Source organism: Dromiciops gliroides, chromosome 4 (genome assembly GCF_019393635.1).
Source record: "Dromiciops gliroides isolate mDroGli1 chromosome 4, mDroGli1.pri, whole genome shotgun sequence".
NCBI lineage: Eukaryota > Metazoa > Chordata > Mammalia > Microbiotheria > Microbiotheriidae > Dromiciops > Dromiciops gliroides.
The window spans coordinates 118,523,968-118,548,396 of NC_057864.1; the positions used below are offsets into that span (position 1 = coordinate 118,523,968).

At 39.7% G+C, this 24,429-nt stretch overlaps 1 protein-coding gene across 6 annotated transcripts in view; it reads right to left on the reverse strand.

The window, feature by feature from the left end:
* Window positions 1–24,429, reverse strand: part of ESRRG (estrogen related receptor gamma) — a 704,143-nt gene that overhangs the window by 639,401 nt on the left and 40,313 nt on the right. For 2 of the 6 annotated variants that reach the window (XM_043963444.1, XM_043963445.1), the window contains exon 1: window positions 5,971–6,203. The exons of 2 other annotated variants lie outside the window; for them this stretch is intronic. The gene's annotated coding sequence lies outside the window, so the exon portion shown is untranslated. Of the gene's footprint in view, window positions 1–5,970; window positions 6,204–18,456; window positions 18,576–19,520; window positions 19,624–24,429 lie in introns of those variants that run through there. 2 more of the 6 variants (XM_043963447.1, XM_043963446.1) reach the window with 2 other exon arrangements.

The following is a 24,429-nucleotide window of genomic DNA, read 5'->3' on the forward strand; positions in this document are numbered from 1 at the left end:
TAAACAAATGCCTATGTCCCCTTTGTGGATGGCACAGTGGCTTTGCAATTGTATGGGCTGGATTCAAATTCTGCCTTTGGCTTTTATTACCTGTGTGATTTTAGGCAAATTGCTTAACCTCCTTGGAAATCCATTTCCTTATCTATAAAATGAGGGGATTGGACAAGACCTCTGCAGTCCCTTCCAAGTCTAAATCTATGAACTCTAGGATCTCTATTATTTTTTCTTTCTTTCTTTCTTTTTTTTGGGGGGGCAATGGGGGTTAAGTGACTTGCCCGAGGTCACACAATTAGTAAGTGTTAAGTGTCTGAATCTGGATTTGAACTCAGGTCCTCATGAATCCAGGGCCGGTGCTTTATCCACTGCCCCTATATTGTTTGTTCTTAAAGGGAGAGTGGATGTTAGCACAGAATCTGAATTGGAAGGAAACACAGTGGCTACCTAGCCCAAGCCTGACCTACGCAAGAATCTTCACTCCAACCGGCCTCCTCCCCCTTGCCCCTATAAGTGCCTTTATTCAGCTTTTAATTGAAGATCAATAAGAGGGAGCCTATTAGTGCCTCAAATGGTCCCTTTCATTTTGTGGATAATTCTAATTTAAACATTACCAAGCTTTTTCTTTAACTATACCCAGATATCCTAAACTTGGTTTTAAATTAGAGGTACTGTGGGGTGGGGGAGTGAAGGCAGCAGTGGATAAAGCTTTGAATTTAGAGTCAGAAAGACGTGAATTCAAATGTGTCCTGGGACCACACACACTATGATAGAGGTCTGGTCTCAACCTCTTTCTGCCTTAGGTTCCTCATTTGTAAAATGGGATAATAATAAAATCTACTTCTTACAGGGCAGTTGTGAGGATCAAAGGAGATAATATTTGCCAAGTGCTTTGAAAACTATAAAATGATATATAAATGCTAGTTATTATTAATTTATGCCTTACAGAACTGGTTGATTGTACTAATTGTTTGTCTTTTGCTCTCAAAGAAGACTGTGATATCACTGACCTGACTTGCACTGAATTGGATTTCAGTGAGGGAAGGCTGTGCAAGGTCTCTAGGCTCACTCTCTCCTCCAGAGCCACCTGAATCCAGTGGTAAGATATAGATCAGGATGACTGGAGATGGCCCCGGATGTTTAAGGCAATTGGGGTTAAGTGACTTGCCCAGGGTCACACGGCTAATAAGTGTCTGAGGTGAGATTTGAACTCAGGTACTCCCAACTTCAGGGGCAGTGCTCTATCCACTTCGTCACCTAGATGCCCCATTGATTGCACTTGTTCACAATAAGGAACCTGGAAAGTGACTCTACACTAAAGTAAGGTTGCATATTAAACCATGACTCACCTCCATAACCCCTTATGCCCCACTTTCTGTGAACATAGTGTTGTATGGTGTGGCTAACAGTGTCATAGAAAAAAATATACTGTACATCTAAACAGCCTGGTTCTATTTTACTTTGCAATACAGGAATCTTAGGTCAAAAACCATTTTAATTCCCAATTTCCTCCCTGAGAAAACTAAGGCAAGAAAAATAAAACCAACTTGTTATAACTTGTTAAAGTCTTTATTTGGATTCTAGGTTCTTATGCCTATTTCCTTGAGAACTACCAGAGAACTACCTGGGTGTTTTTACCTGGCCTAAGGAGCATCAGTACTTGAGAGGTAGGGTAGGAAGGAAGGAAGTTGGTATTGGAGTCACTAGACCTGGTTTTAAACAGTAGAGTCAATAATTACCAAGAAGTGTGACTGATTGACTGTACCAAATAATAACCAGATAATAATTAAGGACAAAATAACAATAATATGACTATATAACAATAACTTTTTAAGGGAACTGGGTAGCACGGTAGATAGAGCACTGGGCTTTGAAGTCAGGAAAACCAGAGTTCAAATCCAACCTCAGACACTTACTAACTATGTGATCCTGGGCAAGTCTCTTAAACTTGGTCTGCTTCAGTTTCCTCAACTGTGAAATGAGAATAATAAGAGCACTTACCTCACAGGGTTTTTGTAAGGATCATATGAGATATGTTAAAAAAAAAAAAACAACATGCAGCACAGTGCCTGACACATAGTAGGCACCATATACATATTTATTTCCTTCCCTTCCATTTGGACAAATTGCTTGATTTCTCTGAGCCTCAGTTTCCCCATCTGTAAAATGGGCGTAAACATACACATGCTACCAACCTCATAAGACTATTCTGAAGGAAGCCCTTTGTAAAACTTCAAGCATCCTATAAATAGGAATTGTTGTGATTAGTGTTTTACCCATTTGGTATACTACTTAATTATTCCTATGTGATCTCCATCAGTCAGCAAGTATTTATTGAGCACCAATTACGTGCCAGACACTGACTGTGCTAGGCCGAGGATACAAGTAAGTGCAAAGAATGAAACAATCCCTACCCCCAAGGAGCTTACACTCTAATATATAAATACATCTAAAAGCTGGAGATGGCTAGATCTCTCCTATTTCCTACAGTGCAGTGTCTGTATAAGAAGCCCTCCCTTCTGCTATTTACTTGCTTGTCACATTTATGTTCATTTTTCGAAGTCAGGCTAGCTGTCCCCAGTGTTTATGGAGGGGGCTGTTGCTATTACATGTTTGCCGAGCTTCGAAATTATAACTCAGTGTTTTATGCCTGTCATTTGCTGATCAGTCCTAACAGGGTGAAGATAATAATAGAAAACAAAAAGGCTGACTGAAAATCTATTACACAGTATGCATCGCTATATATGGGTGTATATATAGCCATAAATATTTATATGCTATATAGAGAGGTAACATATAAATATATCATTATTCTTTGCTGTCTAAGATGATGCTACCTACTATCTATGCTATCTATTCAGGGGATGGTGGGGGATGGAAAAGACCAATGCAGGGACAGCATCAGTCTTTGGTTCATGTGGTCTGTTTTCCACATTCCATATACACGAAGAAGGGTTCTTTATTTTGTGAAATATTGTGAAGCCTGTTGTTTGTTACTCAGATTTCCAGAAGGCCTAATGCCTGTGGCCTAAAGCCTGGCCCTCAAACCCCATTCTTGACTACTCTATGCCAGGCTGATCTTCCTACCACAGAGCAGACACAGAGTGATAAATTGTGTTTCTGTTTACTCCTCTATTGCCAAACGAAATGCTGGAATTTAAACATCCATTTTTAATATGTTCAGACATCTTAAGGACACAGTCATCAGATAAATAAACAAACCATTAGGCCGAGAACTGAGCTGTTACTACAAGCATGAACCACTAATTTGCTCTTGGTTAAGAGCTGTTAGGTGGTTCACAATTTTGTTATATTCTCATTTGTGTATGTGTAGATATATAGATATATAGATATAGCATTCTTTATCATCTGCTAATACTAACTACTATTGCTTTTGGGGTTTTTGGAGTCTAAAAGACTGAATTCAAGTCTAGTATATATATATATATATATATGTATATATATGTATGTATGTATGCATGCATGTATTCACTATACATACAAGTGCAAGCCACAAGTCAATGACTTTTAAATTACAAAAGAGTTGTAATCTGCATAGGAGGAGTAAGTTTCCACACCAAGAGTTCCCACACTGATAAAAATCAAAGGCCCCAAATGATGAAAAACCAGACCCAAAACCTACTAGTTCACTAGTTTTATAAGTAAATGTAAGAATGAATAACCAGAAATTCAGATACTACTAGCTGCCTGGGTGCAATGAGATGTTGTAAACAATACAAATGAGCTGGGAGAGCAGAAGCAACCAGACATGAAAAGATTTTAATAGAAATTACAGCAAAAGGTCATGTGCTACTGCATTGGCTTATTTTGAGCATTAAAGGAAAAGTCTTTGTATTTTGTTGTTTGTTTTTGAAATCTGGGTCCATCTAAATACCAGGCTCAAGTCTTACTTCTGATATATAACTACTACTACTTTTGTTGACTTTGGGGTAAGTTGGGGGATCTGGATCTATGATTTCATCATAGAGTAGACACCCCTACTTATGCAGATCAGTAATTCCTATGTAACAGTGTTCGAGTACTGCTAAGAAAGATTTCCAAGTACTCGATCAGCCCTGGTTAAACTTGGAGGGGCTCATTATTATCACAAGTCTCCTTGCCAGGTGCTGAAATGTTCTGATCGTGGCCACTTCCAGAGACTATCTATACCAAGGTGTGTAGATGAAGCCACTGAGTCTCAAAGAGGTGACTCCCTCAAGGTCACCTTGCTAGAAAGTGGCAAAACCAGGACTAGAACCTAGATCTTCTGATTTCAAGTGCAGTGTTCTTCCTACTACTCCACTATAAAGGAAAGCCCAAGTTTTGTGTTAAAATCAGCTTCATATAAGTCAGCAAAGAATTGGCTGGAAGAGAACCTTGAGGTAAGACAGCAGCGGTCATGTGATCTTCATGTGCCTATTACCATATTGCAGAGGTTGACACTGGGGGATAACAATTCTCAAGAAAACACAGGCTGAAAATTCAATCCAATGTTTTAAGGAGGTTCAGGTCAGGGGGAAAAAAATCACTGAAAACCTAAGGGGGCAGAGATGACCTTTCTTATGAAAACACTAAAATGTAGCTTTTACAATTAACCTTGGCTTCCCTTGAAGGTAACCATCCCGGAGATACAGAGATTTTCTTTTCTTTCTAGTAATTTACACACTCCATGGAAATCCACAAGTTACCAGGATTTCCTCAAAATTACTTTTGCCCACCATCCTCCAAGGATGCTCAGTGTGCAGAGCTGCCAAGTTTGTGGAACTATCCACTCCAGATAGAAGTGGATGGTTCAAAACAACAACAACCAAACAAAAATAACAAAAATGAGAAGACTTTCCCTTTAATACTCAACATAAGCTGATACAGGATCACATGACCTTTTACCGTAATTTCTATTAAAATCATTTCATGTCTGGTTGCTTCTGCTCTCCTGGCTCATTTGTATTGTTTACAACAAGTCATTGCACTCGGCAGTTAGCGGTGGCTGAATCCATGGTTACTCGTTTTTACATTCACTAGTTAAATGGAATGCAGCTCTTGTGTGGGTTTCAAGGAGCAAGCTCTTAAGAAACCACAATCCAGCTATCAATCAGGCTAACCCAGGAGAAATTAATATTATAAACATAAGTATTGTTACATATTTAACATCCATTGTAAGAGAGCTCAAGGCTTTTATTATCTGGAGTTGCAAAAGTGGACTGGTAGAGAGATTTGACTTAGAACCTGGGACACTTTAGGGGCTGTGGTCTATATTGGACGATCATGCATGTTGTGCATTCATAAGCTTTCAAGGGTAAATAAAACTATCCTTTTTAAAGTACCCCCCCCACCTTAAAAAAAAATCTTGAGCACTTATTTTACCCGGATGTGCCTAGAATATAAATAGTGGTTAAATACAGGTTTAACCAGACTGCAATCCCAGCAAAGTAACTTAAACAGACAAATACAAGATTGTAAAACACTGAAGAGACAGCACTGGGTAGAATTCAATTAAGACAAAACAATACTGGAATGCTCTTTACTAGTGAATTAAGGCTGCAAAATTAATATATTTTATTGGTAACAAAAAATGACACAAATTCAACCTCCTGCCTATTTACTTGTTTCTTGGATGTTACAAAAAAATTCCCCAAAGCTAACTTATTTCTTAGACTGAACATGACCAACAATTATAATTCTTAATACATTTTTAAAGTTCTTTCTATAGTTTAAGGATAGCAAAGCTGGTCCCATCAGTCACATTAAAAGACAAACGAGAAGAGCAAATAGTTAAATCAAACATATTACAACCCCATCTACTGCAAAGTCACTGTATCAGAAGCTAGAATTGATTTGTTTCCTCAGAACGAATTGAAAATGAAGGTAACATAACGTTGGAAAAATCCCTCCTGCACTGCTAATCGGATATTGTATCATGGTTGATTGCAGCTTTGCCCTGTACTATTTATTGTTGCCTAAATCATGCATACTTACAGGTTCTGGGTTCTTCCAAGAGTTTGGTGCAGTTTCAAGGACAAATATCTTAAGGAAGCCTCTCTACTGTGCAGCAGAGATCCTAGCTCTCTGATCTGATTACAAGAGCACGGTGCTAAGTCTGACAATAGAAAAAAAGGAAACTTCCTGGGGGAGGAAGAGATCTTGGAAAGTCTCGGGGTTAAAAAGGCTGCTTTAAATGTGCCGGTTGGTTTGTTCCCTAGTTGTGTATACACAGTAGCAGCTGATCTGAGTGTTTGCAGCCCTGCAGAAAAGAACCTTTACTGAAAACCAATGGCATCACATTTCAGTGGGGCTGGTGCCAAGCTCTGGAGAGCAAAGCAACCTTTGACAACTTCACACAATTCAAACCAGCGGGACTTACCCCGGGTCAGGGAGGAGTTTGGAAAGTGTCTAAGGTTCGGGGTTGAGTAATGGAGCTCAAGATGCGCTTTATTTCAGCAGCAGGCTTTATACCTGAAGAAATGCTTGGTACCTTGGAAACGGAACCAAGTGGGTTAGCAGGGATTTTGACAACAGCAATAAATAGATTTTATCCTAAATTCATTCTGTGTCATTACTATCTCAACTGACTGGCCGGAAGTCCAGACCAGTATTTTAAGTCTAAATTCAGCAAAATGCATTTTTCCCTTCATTTTGTTAAATGAAACTCCTGTACATTGCATCAGAGAATTTCAGAGCTGGAACCAGCCTCAATGGTCATCATCCATTTCACACCTGAACAAGAGTCCCTTCTACAACATACCAGATCAAGGGTCACTGGGTCTTGCTTAAAGTCCTCCAATAAGGGGAGAATTCACTTTCTTCGAACACATCCCATTCTTTTTTAAGGCAGCTCTAATTGTCAGGTAGCTTTTCCCTCACATCGAGGTAAATTTGTCTCTTTGCAACTTCTATCCATGGTTCTTAATTCTTCCCTCTTGAGCCAAGTAAACCTTGTCTAATCTCTCTCTACCAAGTGACAGCCTTTTAAATACTTGAAAATGGCTATAGTGTCTTCTCTAACTCTTCTGCAGGTTAATATTCACAGACCCTTTATCCTCACAGGCTAAAATTCAAGGGCCTTCACCATTCTAGTTGTCTTTCTATGGACTGTCTCTAGTTCAACAGTATCCTTCCTTAAATATGGTACTGGAATTAAATATCATACTTCAGATATGGTTTGACAAAGTCAGAGTACATCATTCCTGGTCATTCTTCCTCTCTAAACACTGTCTAAGATGGCATTAGCTTTCCTGCCAGCCATATCACATTGTTGCTTATTAAGATAGACTATTCTGACATGTCTTGTAATCAAAATTGGCAACAAATGTGGGTACTTTGGTCCCCAATTCTACATTCTCTCTCTCTCTCTCCTTCTCCTCCTTCTCAATCCCTCCCCTCCCTTGCATTTGGGACTCCAATTAAGGCTTTCTTTTCTTTCTTTCTTCCTGTCTCTTCCTTCCTTCCTTCCTTCCTTCCTTCCTTCCTTCCTTCCTTCCTTCCTTCCTTCCTTCCTTCCTTCCTTCCTTCCTTCCTTCCTTCCTTCCCAAATGTGATTCTTTTTCTGTAAGGAACTCCTAGTGTGGAAACTCCCTCCACCAACACAGATCTGCAACTGATCTGTAAATTTTCATGTTGAAGAGTTCTGGGAGGCCCTGAGGGGTTAAAGCAATTTGCTTAAGGTCATTTACCTAATACGTGTCAGAGGCAGGCCTTGAACCCAGGTTTTCCTGACTTGAAGACTGATCCGCCAACCACTACATGTTTTTCCGCTGCTTCTCAATTATATTGCTGTTGCCTATAATTTAGAACTACTGTTGCTCTAACTTTACTTCGGTAATGCCTCAGTAATGAGACTTCATCAAGGCTGCTATCAGAATACCAACAGAGTAGGAGAGACGACTTTCAACAGTCATTTCTTTTTCTACTTTTCTGTTATCTCATGTAATATGGGGTGGGATGAAAACTCTAAAAGTTGTCAACACTGCAGGTCAGAATAAAAACAACAACAACCGGGAACTGGAGTAGATCCCGATGCCCATGATGGGCTTATGTCAAGTTACTGGTTCATTATCTTTGAGGTGCCTGCTACCCATTTTTTTCAGTCACCATGACAGGTAAGTGTACCCTCTAGTATAGAATTTGGTATTTCTCCATTATTGTGCATTTTCTGTCTAAGGGGTGGAAAGGAAAACTGACAGTTCCACAAAAGGACGTGTTAAAGGCATCAGGCAGTACACCGAGGTTTTCACCTAGGATATCTAACACTGCCAACTCTCAGTTATTCAGGGGCTGATTATCCAAGCACTCTATCTCTCATTTTGACCATACCATTGATGATTAGCATCTCAATGAAAGACTCCGTTTTTGGACAAAACTGCTTATTATTCTAAATTAACCATTTCTTGTATGTTGACTTTTCTTTCTCCAATGAGTCTAAAAGAACCAAAGATGAGGCCTGTGCTTCTTTTATCTACAATGATGCCCAGTAAGGCTGATCACATATTAGAATGAAAGTTCCTTAAAGGAAGAAGGTCTTTTATTTTTGTAATTGTATATTCATGACCCAGCCCAAGGCCTAGCACATGGCAGAAGCTTAATAAAACATTTGCTGAATTGAATTGGGATAGTGAAAAATACAATGGACTGGGGGAGTCAGGTGCTTAATAATAGTAATTAGTATTTCTACAGTACCCTAAGGTGTGCAAAGTACCATACACACACACACACACACACACACACACACACACACACACACATATAGTCATTTGATCCTCACAACAATCCTTTGAGGGAGGGAGGTGCTATAATTATTCTCATTTTTTAAAATGAGGGAACTGAGGTAAAGAGGAACCAAGTGACTTGCAAATACTGGGTCTTCCTGATTCCAAGTAAAGTCTTCTATTCATTGCATCAACTAGCCCCCTCCCCCACCCCCTACCCCCCCACCCCCGACAGAATTAAGAAATGCTTCTATCAATTGTGTGACCTTGAACATCTCTCAAGGTCTTAGTTTCTTCATCTATAAAATGAGATGGAAAAGAAAGATGATTAGAGGAGCTGCATTGAATTAGATCTAACATTCCTTCCCATTCTAACTCTGCTAGATCTCTAGTAGGTATCTAATAAATAGTTGCCAAATTGAAAAGAAATAAAAACAAGTCAATTTTGCAAACTGGAAGTACCAAACTATGGGCTAAGAGTAAGTTTGGGTTTCAAGTATCCAGGTCTTTTCTATTACCCTCAAGTATTTGAGCATTGGCTAGAGAAACACTAGCTTTCAAAAACGGATTATAATAAATCACCTCAAAGATTGCTTATTTTATTTATTCAAAATCTACTCAGGCCATAAGGCATCTTGTGGGTCTTAGAATAAGATCAACTCAGCAATGAATCTAAATTACAAAAAGAACTTCCAGAACACTACCTGATTCCCCTGGCATAAGCTAAGTTCAGCATGCCCCACAAATTGAGGTTTAGCCAACAGCCAATCCTGGAGAGGCCAAAAAGTAGATTTTTGGATCTATATTACTGTGGTTGGCCGTCTGAACTGTCCAAATTTACTGGATTACTGCCAATCAAGTGTCTCACTTTGTCCTTTGAAGAGCAGGCCAGAATCTGACAATATAGTTGGATCCATTTCAAGAATAGGAACTGGTTAGACAGATAGCAATCCATGAATCACATATAAAAATTAAAATGGCCTTGAACAGCATTTCATATAGCATCCAGAATTGAAGAGTTCAATTGATGCTCTATAATAATTGGTGATCTAATGTTATCCCTTAAAATTATAGCAACAATGACATTTGAATGGCTACTTCTAAGTGCCTACTGTTAAAAATACGTCAGTCTCAACTCAAATTAAAGATGTCAACCAACATTTGCTGATGTCAAAGAGTAAATGCTGGCTAATACCTAAAGCGGGGAAGAACAAATAATAAATTTAATGATATTCTGTATATATTTTTGTTTCCAAATTTAATGACTTTTTAAAAAATTGAGACTACTAACAAGGTGTACATAATCCTAAAAATACACATTCTTGTTTTGTTACAAATCCTAAATTCACAAAGCCGCCTAATACTAAATCAGTGAGATTAAGTTAGACCCCTTCCATAGAATTGGGTTCCCTGTCTTTCCTCCCATTTCCCCACTCAGACAAAAGTCAATCAATCTCACCGTAGGTCATCTTTCCTAATGTACATATGTATCCTTCTTGACATTTAAAAATTATTCTCTCTCTTTTTCTTTTTCTTTTTTTTTCAGGCAATGGGGGTTAAGTGACTTGCCCAGGGTCACACAGCTAGTAAGTGTCAAGTGTCTGAGGCCGCATTTGAACTCAGGTACTCCTGAATCCAGGACCGGTGCTTTAACCACTGCGCCATCTAGCTGCCCCTCTCTCTTTTTCTTTTCCCCCTCCCTCTCTCTTTGTACCATTTTCAAGCTGAAAATAGTCCTGTTTGGTTGGTGTTGTTAAGAATGGTGCTCATAGTTATCTCTATCAAGGAAAAAAGAAAGAAGGGAACAATAATTTATTAAGTGCCTACTATGTACTGGGCACTGTGTTAAGTACTTTACAAATATTATCCTTAAAACATTCCTTGGAGGTAGATGTTATTATTAATTCCATTCCCCATTTTATGGTCAAGGAAACAGGGCAGCCAGAGGTTATGTGACTTGCTCAGAGTTGGAGAGCTAGTAAATGTCTGAGGGTAGATTTGAATTCAGGCCTTCCTGACTCCAGGCCCAGCACTCTAAATCTATTGGGTCACCTAGCTACTTCTAGGAAAGTCAAAACATCTTCATCACTGATTTCAAACTGGTGTGTGTGTGTGTGTGTGTGTGTGTGTGTGTGTGTGTGTGTGTATGAGGGGTGACTTTTGATGAAATCGAATCTAATGGCCTCATTTTACAGATGAAGAAACTGAGAAATTTGCACAAGGTCACAGAGCTAGTTAGTGAAAGGGCTAAATCAGAATATAGAATCTGAATTTAGCTCTCACAACTCCAGATCCAGGGGTCTTTTAGTTATAACATATGTGAAATCAGGAATAATAAAAAAAACCCAATACCTCTGATATCCTGGAAATTACCCAAAAGTCCCATTTAGAATTTCTACAGACATCTCCATGGACCTCTCTCTAACTGAAGCTATTTTTTTCTTAAGCATTGATATTGGAAACCAGAGGTATCATAAGGGACAAGAGTACTTGACTTGGAGTTAAAATATCTGGTTCTGAGTTCTGCCCCAACCATTCACTAGTCACATGGCCTTCTAATTAGGGTTAGTTAGGAATTAGTTGCAAGTCCTTTAACCTCTCTGGTCCTTCTTCTCTCCATCTGCAAAATAAGAGGGCCAAACTAAATAATCTGTAAAACCTCTCCCAAATCTAAATCTTTTGATTAAAAAAAAGTTTTATATTCAACTTCACTGTGTTGGTCTTAATTACTAACACTATGAACAGTATCATTTTTTCCAATACTGTTTCCCAACTACAAGTAGACTTTGCGTACAGAATCTCTCTGTAAGTTGGGGCAATCAGTTAGTCCATAAATATTTATTGATAAATGTCAAGTACCATGCCAAATTAAAGGATACAAAGAAAGGCAAAATACAGTCCCTGTCCTCAAGGGGCTCTCTTGTCTAATGGGGGAAACAACATGCAAACAACTATGCACAAACCATATAAAGGAAAAATTGGAGATAATCATCAGAAGTAAGGCACTGGAATTAAAGGGAATCAGGAAAGACTTCCTCTAAAGGATGAGATTTTAGCTGGGCCTTGAAGGACGCCAACAGGGGAGAGGGGAGGAAGAATATTACAGGCCTGGGGGACAGTCAGTGAAAAGTCTTGGAGTCAGGAGATGAAGTGTCTTGTTTGAGGAACAACAATGGATCAAAGAGTACATGGTGGGTACAAAGCTAAGGTTGGGGGGGGGGGCTTTACATATAGGAATTTCTGAAATTCTTTCTTGTGCTACTTTCATGTAGCACTTTCATGTGCTACCATCTCTGATCAAGGTGCAAGGTCCTATTTAAACAACTCAACTTTCTTTCTTTCTTTTTTTTTTTTTGTGAAGCAATTGGGGTTAAGTGACTTGTCCAGGGTCACACAGTTAGTAAGTATTAAGTGTCTGAGGCCGAATTTGAACTCAGGTCCTCCTGACTCCAGGGCCGGTGCTCTATCCACTACGCCACTTAGCTGCCCAGCAACTCAACTTCTTGAGGAGTATAAAGAGAGGCAAAATTAATTAATTTACTAACTATTCTTCTGTATTTTAGTAATATTTTACCTTTAATCATATATTCAATTAAACTGTCTAAGTTATTGTCCTTATTAGGTCATTCTTCTAGTCCATCTGACTCTTCATGACCCCTTGTGGAGTTTTCTTGGCAAAAATACTAGGGTGGTTTGCCATTTCTTTCTCCAGCTTGTTTTACAGATAACAAAACTGAGGCAAACAGGGTTAAGTGACTTGCCCAGGGTAACACTGCTAGCTACATCTGAACTCAGAGGGATACAGCACCCTATCCACTATGCCACCTATTGGTCCTAGAACTAGAACTGAGTTATCCTATTTATTGGTCCTAAATTAAAAGTCAAATTATTATAGAATAGACATTAGGTCAAAAAATAGAACGATAAAGATCTGAAGCCAAAAACATTACTTTTTTTGTGGGACTGTAGCTATTCTCTCCTTAAATTGATTTCAATCTACCATTTTTGCAACACTGGGAAATTAAGCCATCCAGACTAAAGAGAAAATCTATTCCTAATAACTAAGCTGGACTATTAAAACAAAATGTGAGATCTAGATATCTTCTCACATCAAATAACTTGAGAAATATATGTAGAGCCTGTGTTTACACTGTGTGCAATACTATAGCTTCGGTCTCTAAGAAGAGCTGTAGCTCACTAACAATTTCCCTGATTTATGTTTGGAAACATACAGGGCATGAAATGATGTCTGCAACCTTACATTTTCCTCAAGAACATTGGTGGAAAGGAGATATATGCCAAGCATCATATCAGATTCTTTGTTATGTCTCCTTTTTAAAATAAATGTATGAAAATCAATTACACATGCTCCACAAGGAACTGCCCCTAGATTCCCCCAACAGGAAAAGAGGGAAACCAGATTAAAAAGTTCCCTTCTTTTTTTCCCCATGTAGCTACATTATTTTTTTTTAAAGATTGTTTCTTTAGGTAAATATCCTTCTGAAATACAACTTATACCAAAGTTTATCATTTAACACTTTCAGGAAACAAGCTTCATAATCTATAATTATGCTAATAAATATCAGCAAGCATGCATATAAATATTATAGTCCATAAAAACCAGTCTTGTAAAGTGAGGCCTGGTTTAAATGGGAAGTTCTAAGGATATTTATTTTGATACTGCATTTCCTCTATTTTCAAAATAACCGTCAAAATGATCATATTCAGGCTTTGCTATGCTTAAGATAAGATTTGTACCTTCAATTTTAGTCTCTAAAATATTTTTTAAAAGCAATTATGTTTCATAGGTGCATAACTACAACTCCCCTGCAGCCCTCAAGTACAACAAACTTATTGTTATTAATTACAATTAACTTATTAGTTCATTAACTAGCATCCTTTTTATACTTGTCAAGATTACTTATGGGGGCATAGGGAAAGAAGGGGTTAATATGTGGACACATCTTTGGAAACCACAAATAAATACAAGGTGTTTGAATTTCTTATGTCTTATATTTCACAACAGGGATCCAAAGCCAGTCAATCACTTGGAGATGATCAATATCTTGCTTAAGCTCACAAAGAATTGTGGTCTTTTAGAACTGCAGTAAAACAGAACTCTGAATCACGAATGTCTTAATTGTTCTTCTCTAATATGGATCTTACAATTATACCCAACATCATGTACAAAGTAGATGGGTATGTGTCTGCATACATTGTGATGGTGGAAATGAGGTAAGGAAGCAACAGCCATTTATTTTCATAGGCATAGAGACTGGATCTTGTGATGTCACTAGGGCCCTTCAGGGTAACAAAACTTTCTCTACCAATGCCAGCCTTCTCGGTCATTTATGATCTTAGAGGGTTGCCTAGAGGTTAAGTGACTTGTCCATGATTACACAACCGGTATGTGTCTTAGACAGGACATGAATCTAGGTCTTTCCTGCTTCCAGGGCCATTCCCTATCCATTATCCCACATTGCCTTTTATTTATTTTTCTAATTTGAGATAGAGTGAAAAAAGTTATTTTTCTTGTGGTTTAAGGGCCTACCAAATAAGTGACCATATTTTGTGAACCAAAAGTTGGTATGTATGGTCTGACGAAATATATTTGTGCAGGGTCAGAATGTTGGCTCTGAAGTCAGAGGATCGGACCTGGGTTAGAAGCCTAACTCTGCTGTTACTACCTGTGGGATTTTAGCCAAATCATTTAATCTCTCTGGGCCTCAATTGGGCCTTCCTTGAAGGATAAACGAGGGTGTTGAAACAGATGGCTTCTGAGGGCCCTTCTAGATTTGTGCCTATGTTCCTACGATTATGATTTATTTAAATGGTATCGGTCATACTCAAAAGATAAACGTGACCAATGTCTTCATGTGCGCTCAGAGGGAAAGTCATTTAATCTTGGCCTAACCCAGGTGACCTCAACTCCTAGTTTCTTGTTGTCCCGTCCAGAGTCCATTTCCTCTGTCAAGATGTCAAAGACAAACTCAAGAACAGAAAACAGAGTCTCCTGATTTCACAGCTTTCATAGGAGGGTGACAAAGAAATGCTGCTTTGTTTAATCGAGAGTCCAAAGTACATTATTTTGTCTTGACAAAGACATTTGAAATCAATATAAAATCACAATATTAGGAAACTTGGTAATCATTATTTCAAAACGGCAGACTCTCTTGTTCATGGGGAAATCTTCAGTTAGTTTTTCTCATAGCAGTGGTTCAATTGAAAGATTCACCAACTGCTCCCTAGAGAAAATGGAAGATCTGCATTTAAATGGAGATATAGTATTTCCAAATGCACAGTACCTAGAAGGCAGATACTGTCAAGGTTTCTTAGTGAGAGATCTCGAATTGTATTAGGTACATTTCAATGCTATGCCATTCTATAGGACTGGGGCTATTTCCATATCATTTCCCCCCTCTGCTCACAGTTTGTAAGATTTGTCCTGATAGGTTAAAATTAAACCTTGCTCTCTGCTGACAAGAAGGCCCTCACACTAACAACAAGCAATTACTACCTTACATATAATTTCTGATGTGCACTGAGAAAGACCACACTAGATTCCCTGGCCAGAGATGTTAAATAATTGAAAAGCATAATGACTTAATAGAGTAGTAAGCTTGGTTTACAATGCAGCCAATTTAGAACCATAAAAATACTGTGTAAAAATTTTATCTCGTGGTTGACCATTACATATCCTATCTATTATTCAAAAGTATTTCAATAGTGTTTTTCTTCATTAATGTGGCTTCTGGCATTTCCCTCAAAAATTCCTGCCCTCCTACTTTTCCAAACATTTAAAAACAAGATCCTGAAAAATCCTGTATTTATGACTTATACGTCACTCACTGGGCTAATGAGGTTTTCAGTGTTTAGCTGAAACCAATTTCATAGGTCATCTGCACAGCATACAAAACCTCCTGAGTTATGATTTGTTGTGAGCCTAATAGAGTCAAACACCTAAGGCACTGAGGGGGAAAAAAGACCACTGTAGCTACTCCTACTTAGTATATCAGTAAACACCAGGAGAGACTCATAAATAACTTCTTTCTTCTGCCACAGAAATCTAAGGACGAGTGTCTTTTAGAAAAGGCCATGAGGCTTCAGGAAAGTTTTGTCCTGAGTGTGCAGTGAATGTACATACAATGTCTACAGACAGGAAAGGAGCAAGGGAGACAGAGAGAGACAGAGACAGAGACAGAGAGAGAGAGAGACAGAGAGAGAGAGAGACAGAGACAGAGAGAGGATCAATTTCAAACCTAAGCCCATTAGTTCTGGAATACTGTTGCCAAAATTCTGGTCACAACTGAAATGTCTCCATGAACAAGGTTACTGGGTACAATCCAAGATCTCTCCTCAGCACCACCTTCCCTAGGAAGCTCTTCAGCTGGTTACTGAGTTTGTTAGAGCTTATCTTGCTTGCACTGCCATTCCGAAGCTGATTCAAATTCAGAAATCAAAATGAAAAATGAAATATCTTGAAGATCACTTAATATTGAAATACTGTTGCAGTAATAAGTGGTGCTCAGTTGGAGATAGGGGCATGGTACTCTAGTGGTAGCCTTTTAATTTCTGAAAAATTGTATAGCATAAATTGAGTCTTGCACACATGGAAACCTAATTGATGGGTCTGCTCCATTTTGTTTAAGCAGCACCCATCAGAAGGCTTTTTTTTCTCCCTTGTATATTTAAACTGTACAGTTCCTTTAAAGAAGGCCTGTCAGATCTCTGTATATAATATGCATATAGAATTAGATGCCATACTGACACGTTTAAGACAAGGAATAGTCATTTAACTAGATCAATCACTTCACAATATTCCAGGCCTGTAGATATTTCCATGGACACTTTAATACCATTCTTAAAAGCTGTATTTCCAATGGTATAGAATGGGATATAAAGATATGAATTGTAACTGAAATTAACAATATTAAACGTGACAGGTGAATGTATTTTTTTTTCCAAAAAATCTGGGGAACCAAACTATCTTTTATCAAAATGTGATGCTTTTCATATTTGAAGAAAAAGGAGAAACTCTTCCAAGCCTCTCATTTCTATTATTCCTATCCTCTGGTACCTTTCTTATGCCAACTAGCAACTTTTCTTCCTCTTCCCTGGCTCTAATTTGAAAAGTGTTCAAAATTCTCTCTTTCACACACTGAGCAAACCCTTTCTTGGGTTGGTGAACTCACTCTGATAACATCTTCTCTACAGGGCAAAAAACAAAGCCATAAATGACCCTGAAACTCTTCCCCAAATCCTCCCTTTTTCATTAGGATTTTTTCCTCCTTTTTGTTTCCTGATTCTTCTGAATTTGAATGTTTTACACACACACACACACACACACACACACACACACACACACACACACACACACACACACACACACATACACACACCCTTGTCATTGGGTCTTTGGAAAGCTTGAGGTTAAAAAAAATGTCTTTTCAAAACGAGAAAAAACTTAGTTGCCCTTGTGACACATGAATCCTTGGGTCTCTTGCTCTTGACCTAAAGTATTAAAGAGTTTTTTAAAGTAGTAGACAGGTAGTATTTGGAATTAACTGCCTCTCATAGCACACCCTGGGAAAGTGACATTTACCATCTTTTTATAAAGGGGGAGGGGGCTGAATTAGGTGAGACCTTCCACATTGCCCTCTCTAGTTTGTGTCTGCAAAATCATTGGCTTTCTGTGTGTGTCTGTGTCTTATTGCACGGCCACTGATTCTACAACACAAACATAGCAAACGTGCTCCCCTAGCTAAGCAGACCCATGTGGCAAGTCACAACATAACCGAAGCAAGCACAATAAATACATACATACATAATAATTCCACAACACTGAAGCAAGCGGGGGTTTCACCAGGCCCATTTGACTCTTTCAAAATTGGTCATTAAGATTCCGAAAGGGGAGGGGAAAGAAAGCGGGGGGAGGGGGGGGATGGCGGGAAGAGAAGCGTAGGAAGGGGGGAGCTTTGCCCTCAGCGTCCCTGAGAACCTCCAGGAGCCTCAGCGGGGCTGGTTAGACCCTCCTGGGCGTTCCGATAGACTCAGGCAGGGGGTGGGAAAGGAGAGGAATGAGGAGCTAGTTCCAGCGGCGGCCGAGTGATCCTCTGAACTTCAGAGATCCCCCCAGTGTAAGGAGAGGGTTTGGGGAGGGGATGGGGGAAAGGACGAGAAGGAGACACTTAGGACAACAGCAGTAGCAATCACGAGAAAGCTGCATCCACATTCGGGGACAGCAGTTTTCAAGTCACGACATCACCTTTTCCCCCAAACATCCCTCCGCCCCCGCCACTGCCAAGAAGAAAAGAAGCCCAGGTCCCGTAGCCTTAACTCTGTCCCTTACTCCTTGCCACTTTCAAGTCTCTCTTTGGGAAGGGGGATGGGGAGGGGGTTAAAGAACACATTTAGATGGAATTAGGATTTCTCTCTCACTCTCACACAGTCACCACACACACACACACACACACACACACACACACACACACACACACACACACACACAAACACAGAGGTTTGCAATCCCGGCAAGTCTACAAGAGTGGGGGGAAGGTCTGGTAGTGTTATTGAAAGGGGGGGGATTGCTTTTTTTTTTTAAGGGACTCTTAGCAAGTGAAATTGACAAGGTCTTAAGGTGGTAGGGGGAGGGGGTGAAGAGCAAGGGAGATTCCAAACCGGGATTTCAAATAAAGAACGCCCCCCAGATGCAAAATGTCTTGTCTCCAGATGTTGATGAGAAGGGTTTGGACCAGTTTACCTTGGCAGGGTCAGAACTGCAGCAGGTTAATCAGGTGAGTCGTCAGGGGTTGGGTTTTTTTTTTCTTTTTCTTTCGTTCTTTTTTTTTTTTTTTTAAAGAAGCCGAAGCCGGTTTCTTTGACTATGAAAGTCTACACCCCACCCCCCCAAGCCCCCATGCAGGAACCTTGCACATCTTACACACGCCTCCTTTAAGTGGGCTCCCGCGACCTCAGCCGGCGAGGGGGTGCTGGCCGGCCGGCGGCCAGGGCGGACAGCACCGGCCGCTCTGCCCACACGGGCGCTCGGCCGGCCTGGCAGCTCGGGGCTGGGTCCCGAGCGGCGCCGCACTCACCGGTCGGGGCTGCGAGGAGCCGAGAGGCGCCGGCCGCTAGCCCGAGCTCGGAGGCGCCTCCCTTTTCTCTTGGTAGCGTCGGTCCGCACTCCCTGTGACCCGGGACGTCATGATGCCTGTCTGTTTTCTCAATGATAACTTGGCAGAAGAAGAGAGGAGCTGCCAGGTTCTCCTCGGCTGCCTACGTGGTATGTGCACGTTTCTGTTTGCATGGATTTCTCGCTTTCTTTTGGAAAAATAAATAAATAAACAAATATAGACATACATTTCTTACCACCTCTCCTCCCTCCCCCCCCAGAAAAAAATTCCAGCACGGTCGTGATTTGATTGCATTTCCGCATTTGCATAATTGATGCCCGTTTGTGTTTGTGTGTGTGGATGGATGTGCGTGTAGTGTTTTGTTTTTTGTTGTTTTGTTTTTCCCCCCATTTAAATCCTGCTGCCGCCGCCGCCACTGCAAACAGAAAGCAAGCATGCGTTCATCTTTTGTCTTTCATTTTACCTTCAGGGTGACATTCAATGCCAATCGCTCTCTTTGACCATCGCCAGCCCCACCAGGGGCAAATAAAGAGCACGAGTAGGAGGGGAACAGAGGAGAGGGGGGAATCAACCCCCCACACTTTGGCCCGGATGCTACCCCAGACCCTGTTTATTAGGAAGCTCAGATCCACCCCAACTTCTTTACCCCCAGGCCCCCCAACCAAAAAAATCCCTTTTCTCTTCTACCCACCGGGCCCAAGCAGAGAAACAGCGCCCAAAACGGCCGAGTTGCATCCACACGGAGTCTCCCCTAATGTTCTTGCCTTGCACTTGCTGACTTGTCTCTGTAGCGGACCCCAGTGTGTAGGCCTCTCACAATTGAGGCTATTTTTGTCTCAGAAATGTTCTTTAAAACCTTTTAGAAAATGGGGGAAAGGAGGGGGAGATGGAGGATACTGAGGGGGAAGGGGGGAAAAAAGCTCAACCCTCTATGGAGGGGATCCACTGGCACGTTATGAAATTTAGGGAGCTGCTGGTATGTAGCCCAGTAGAGAATATAACTAGTCCTTAAGGTTATTTTACACCAGGAAAAAAAAAATCTATGTAAAGAAAAAAGGCTCACTTTAATTACCCTTGACCATACACGTACAATTGTGATATTCATTATATATTATCATAATCATTATAGTCAGGTTTTGTATAATAAGATGCCAAGGTCTTGAGTATAAACCTAGTGTTTGCTCCTGGGAACATGGGGAAAGTGATGGTATGGAAACAATATGTACAATTTTATTATCCTTAGGACTTTTAGCTAGGAACAAGAATAAAAAAAAATCAGAGATCTAACTTAACACCAGGATGTACTTTAGAGGTCATCCAATCCAACCTCCCTCATTTTACAGATACAAAAACTGAGGCTTTCACGAAGTGATTTTCCTTGTTCAAGGTCACAACAGGGAGTAAGTGAGTCAGAATTCGAATCCTGATCTTTTGACTTCAGATCCCCAATCTTTTCCACTTGTGCAGCTCTATAAGTTATATTGTGCACCTACACTCTGCACATTTATGCTAAATAAAACAACATATACTGTGTTGGCAAAAACAAATACTTGGGGCTTTGTGTTGTTTAAAAAAAAAATTCTTACCTGCACTACAACTTGTCTGTTGTAGGAAGTAGAATTGGTTTAAGGATTTTCTTTTCCATAGCCTAATATTCCAGACTCTGAAGACCATCCATGAAATATCAGTACTGAGTCTAACTCCCCAAAAGGTGCCAGCCAGAAGAGAGGTCTCAAAAATAAACCATGTAGGAGAGCTCTGTGTCTGAAAGGCAAAGCTGATTGGGGTAGAAACTTCTGAACATCTTCCAAGCTAATATACAGCAATTGTAGGTTTAAAAATAGTTTACCAATTTGAGAGTTTGGCTAAGTTTAATGAAAATAACAAAAGCAACTTGCTAGGTTTTTATAAAGTCACAGCCCAGGAGTCACTAGTAAACACTATAGGGAATACTTGGCAATCATGCAGGTGCCAGAGTATTCTGTTGGAGAAGCGCCATGTCTGAAAGTATCTATAGGAAAGAGTTTGCTGACTGTGGCCCACTAGCTAGATAAAGGGACTTAAAAGGCTGTGCCTTTCAGCCTTTTTTAAAATAATGTTTTCAACTCAGGTTCTCTGTTTTTGTGCTTCGCAGGGGATGAGTTAGTTCAGATTTATAGGATGCTCCAATTTTCCTAGCATCTTAGGCAAGCATCTTTAAAAGGGCAAAGACCTCTTCTCTAAATGGGGTAGCAAACTTTTCAGCAGGTTAAAAAAAAAACAACAAAGAAATGAATAAATAGTGTTATTCCAATGAAATACTCACAAACCAGTTTGTGAACATTTAGAAAGGAAGTAGTGATCACTATGGCCATCACGGGTTCATTAAGACCAAGTCACGCTAGACCAACCTTGTTTCCTTTGTGATCAGGGTGACTAGCCTGGCAGATAAGGGAAAAAGCTTGGTATGTAGCTAGAGTTTTCACAAGTGTCTAATGATCATCTTGAGTACAAGATGGGGAGAGGTGGGCTATATTTTAACGTAACTGGGTGGATTTAGAACTGGTGGAACTGGACCCAAAGAGTACAGGTTAACAGATCAAGGTCAAACTGCACAGAGATGGCCAGTGGCATGTGACCCTAGGCCCTATTTTCTCTCCTCTTTTTTTAATCAGTGATTTAAATGAGGATACAAATGGAATTCATACTAAATTTTTTGTTTGTTTTTGGTGGGGCAATTGGAGTCAAGTGACTTGCCCAGGGTCACACAGCTAGTAAGTGTCAAGGGTCTGAGGCTGGATTTGAACTCAGGTCCTCCTGAATCCAGAGCTGGTGCTCTATCCACTGCACCACCTAGCTGCCCCACTAAATTTTTTTAATACACAGAATTGAGTGAGAGCTCATAGACAACTGGTAGAGGCTAGATATAAAATTATTTTAAAGGGCTATAAACAATGGATTGATCTGATAAGAAAAGTTAATAGCAATAAATAGAAATTTCTATACTATGATTCAAAAAGTAAATTGCTTAAGTATACTCTGGGTGGAGGACAGCTAGGTAGCATGGTGGATAGAGAGCCAGGCCTGGAGTCAGGAAGACTCCTCTTTCTAAGTTAAAATATGGATTCAGACACTTCCTAGCTATGTGATCCTGTTTGTCCCAGGTCCTCATCTCGAAAATGAGCCATTCTAGTATCTTTGCCAAGAAAACCCCAAATGGAATCATAAAGAGTTGGACACAACTGAACAACAACAATACCATTTATGTGGGAAAAGATAATGTGAAAAAAAACATGGGGGTTTTAGTGGACTGCAAGCTCAAAAAAATTAAAAATGAAAAATCAACACAGTAATGTCAAAGCCAAAAAAACTAATGTGAGCTTAGACTACTTCAATAGAGACACCATTCAAAACAAATGAGGTTATAGTTCCAACATACTCTCGTCTAGAACAAACCAACCATGTCCAGAATATTTTGTTCTATTCTGGTTGCCATATTTATGGTAAAGGTGAGCTTATCATAAGGAAGGGACCAGCATGGTGAAAAGACTAGACACCATGAAGATAAGTTGAAGGAAGTAGGGGTGTTTAAATTGGAGACACAACAACTTAGGTCGAGGAGGGAAATGAATGCTATCTTTAACTATCTGAAGGTCTGTCAGTTGGAGAGGGATTTGACTCCTTTTGTGTGAACTAGGATCCTTTGTGGAAGGAGGCAGATACAGTTCAATATAAGGAGCAAGGTGTAGTGGATAGAGAGCCAGCCCCTACATATATATCCCTACACAGATTGGATCAAAAAACAAAATAAGAATGTTAAATTACAATTGTTCAAAGTGGAATCGTTTACCTACAGAAGAATAGTGAGTTCTCCTTCATTGGTGATATTCAGGCAGAGACTGGATGTCTACTTGTTGGAAATATTCTAGAAGACATTTATGCATCACCTAAAGGTTGTCTTTGGTGACCCTGAAAGGCACTTCCTGTTCTGAGATACTATGAGCCACCAACCTAATTCTCCATCTGTTCTACCTACTGACATTATAGCTTAAAGAAATTCTGAAAAGGTTGTATAGTCCTAAATTTGGCCCAGTTTTCTATCTGATGGCAAATCCTATTTTACTCACCCCCAAATTATTAAATGCAATACTTAATATTAATACCTAAATCTAACATAGTACATTAATACTTAATCTAACATAACACTAGCATCGTACCCAGGCAATTACTGACTGATAGTCCAAAAGGTCATGGAGATGTAATCCCTCTTTTTCTTACATAAATTCTTTTTCTTTTTCTATTTCTTAGTTTTCAACTTTTGTGTTTACAAGATTTCTAGTTTCAAATTTTTCTCCCTCCCTCCACATAAGTTATTTTTCAAAATTATATTTTGGTTTTGTCATTCTTCCATTTGCCCTATATTGGAATTTTTGAGCCATTGCAAGAAACATATCGCTTTTATGCTTATGAAGCTACAGTGGCTCTTTATTAACAAGCAAAGGCATATGTTCTATGTTTGTTTTATATTATATATCTTCAGCTTGTTGGAGGCTGCTGGGAAAGGTTCTTTAGAAATTAGGAAAAATTAAGGATGTGAAATTCCAATTATTCAGATTAGATCAAAAGGAAAAATTAATCTATTAAAATCCATACAAGGACACAGTATTTTGTATGTTATTCCCACATTTATGGTGATAAGCAAATGATAGACGAGAATAGCAATAGCCTAACAAACAATGGTGCCATTTATTTTTGTTCAATAAACCTTTATTGAACACCTACTGTGTCCATAGGACTGTTCTATACTCTGAGGATTCAAAGATAAAAAAATGACATAGCCCTTGGGACATGATGTAGCCAAATAAATATAATAGAAGGCAAAATGTGATAGAGATCTGGGCAAGAAGGCATTCTCAGATAATTTGAGGAGAGAGAGAAAGATTCTTGGAGGAAATGGTACCTGGGCTGAATATTGAAGGAAGAGAAGCACAACAGGCAGTGAGGAGAAGAATGTGGATTCCAGGTGTAGGAGACAGCCTACATGAAGGCTGGGGGGACCAGATAAGATTGGGGGAACAGCCAGTACAATTTGGCTGGAACTCAGAATGTATAATGGGATATACTATTTTTTTTTTTTGGTGAGGCAATTGGGGTTAAGTGACTTGCCCAGGGTGACACAGCTAGTAAGTGTTAAGTGTCTGAGGCCAAATTTGAACTCAGGTACTCCTGAATACAGGGCTGGTGCTTTATCCACTATGCCATCTAGCTGCCCCAGATATACTATTTTTTTTTGTTGTGGTTTTGGTTTTTTTTTCTGTGGGGCAATGGGGGTTAAGTGACTTGCCCAGGGTCACACAGCTAGTAAGTGTCAAGTGTCTGAGGCCGGATTTGAACTCAGGTACACCTGAATCCAGGGCCGGTGTTTATCCACTGTGCCATCTAGCTGCCCCCCCCCCCATATACTATTTTTAAAAGCCTGGAAATACAGGCTAGAATCACTTTGTAAATAGACTTAGCCACTAGTACATATTTTATTTTTTAGTAATAGGGAGCCCCTGAATGTGTTTGAGCAGAGAAGGACCATAGACAGATCCAAGAAGTAGGAAGCAGCTGTATGGAGG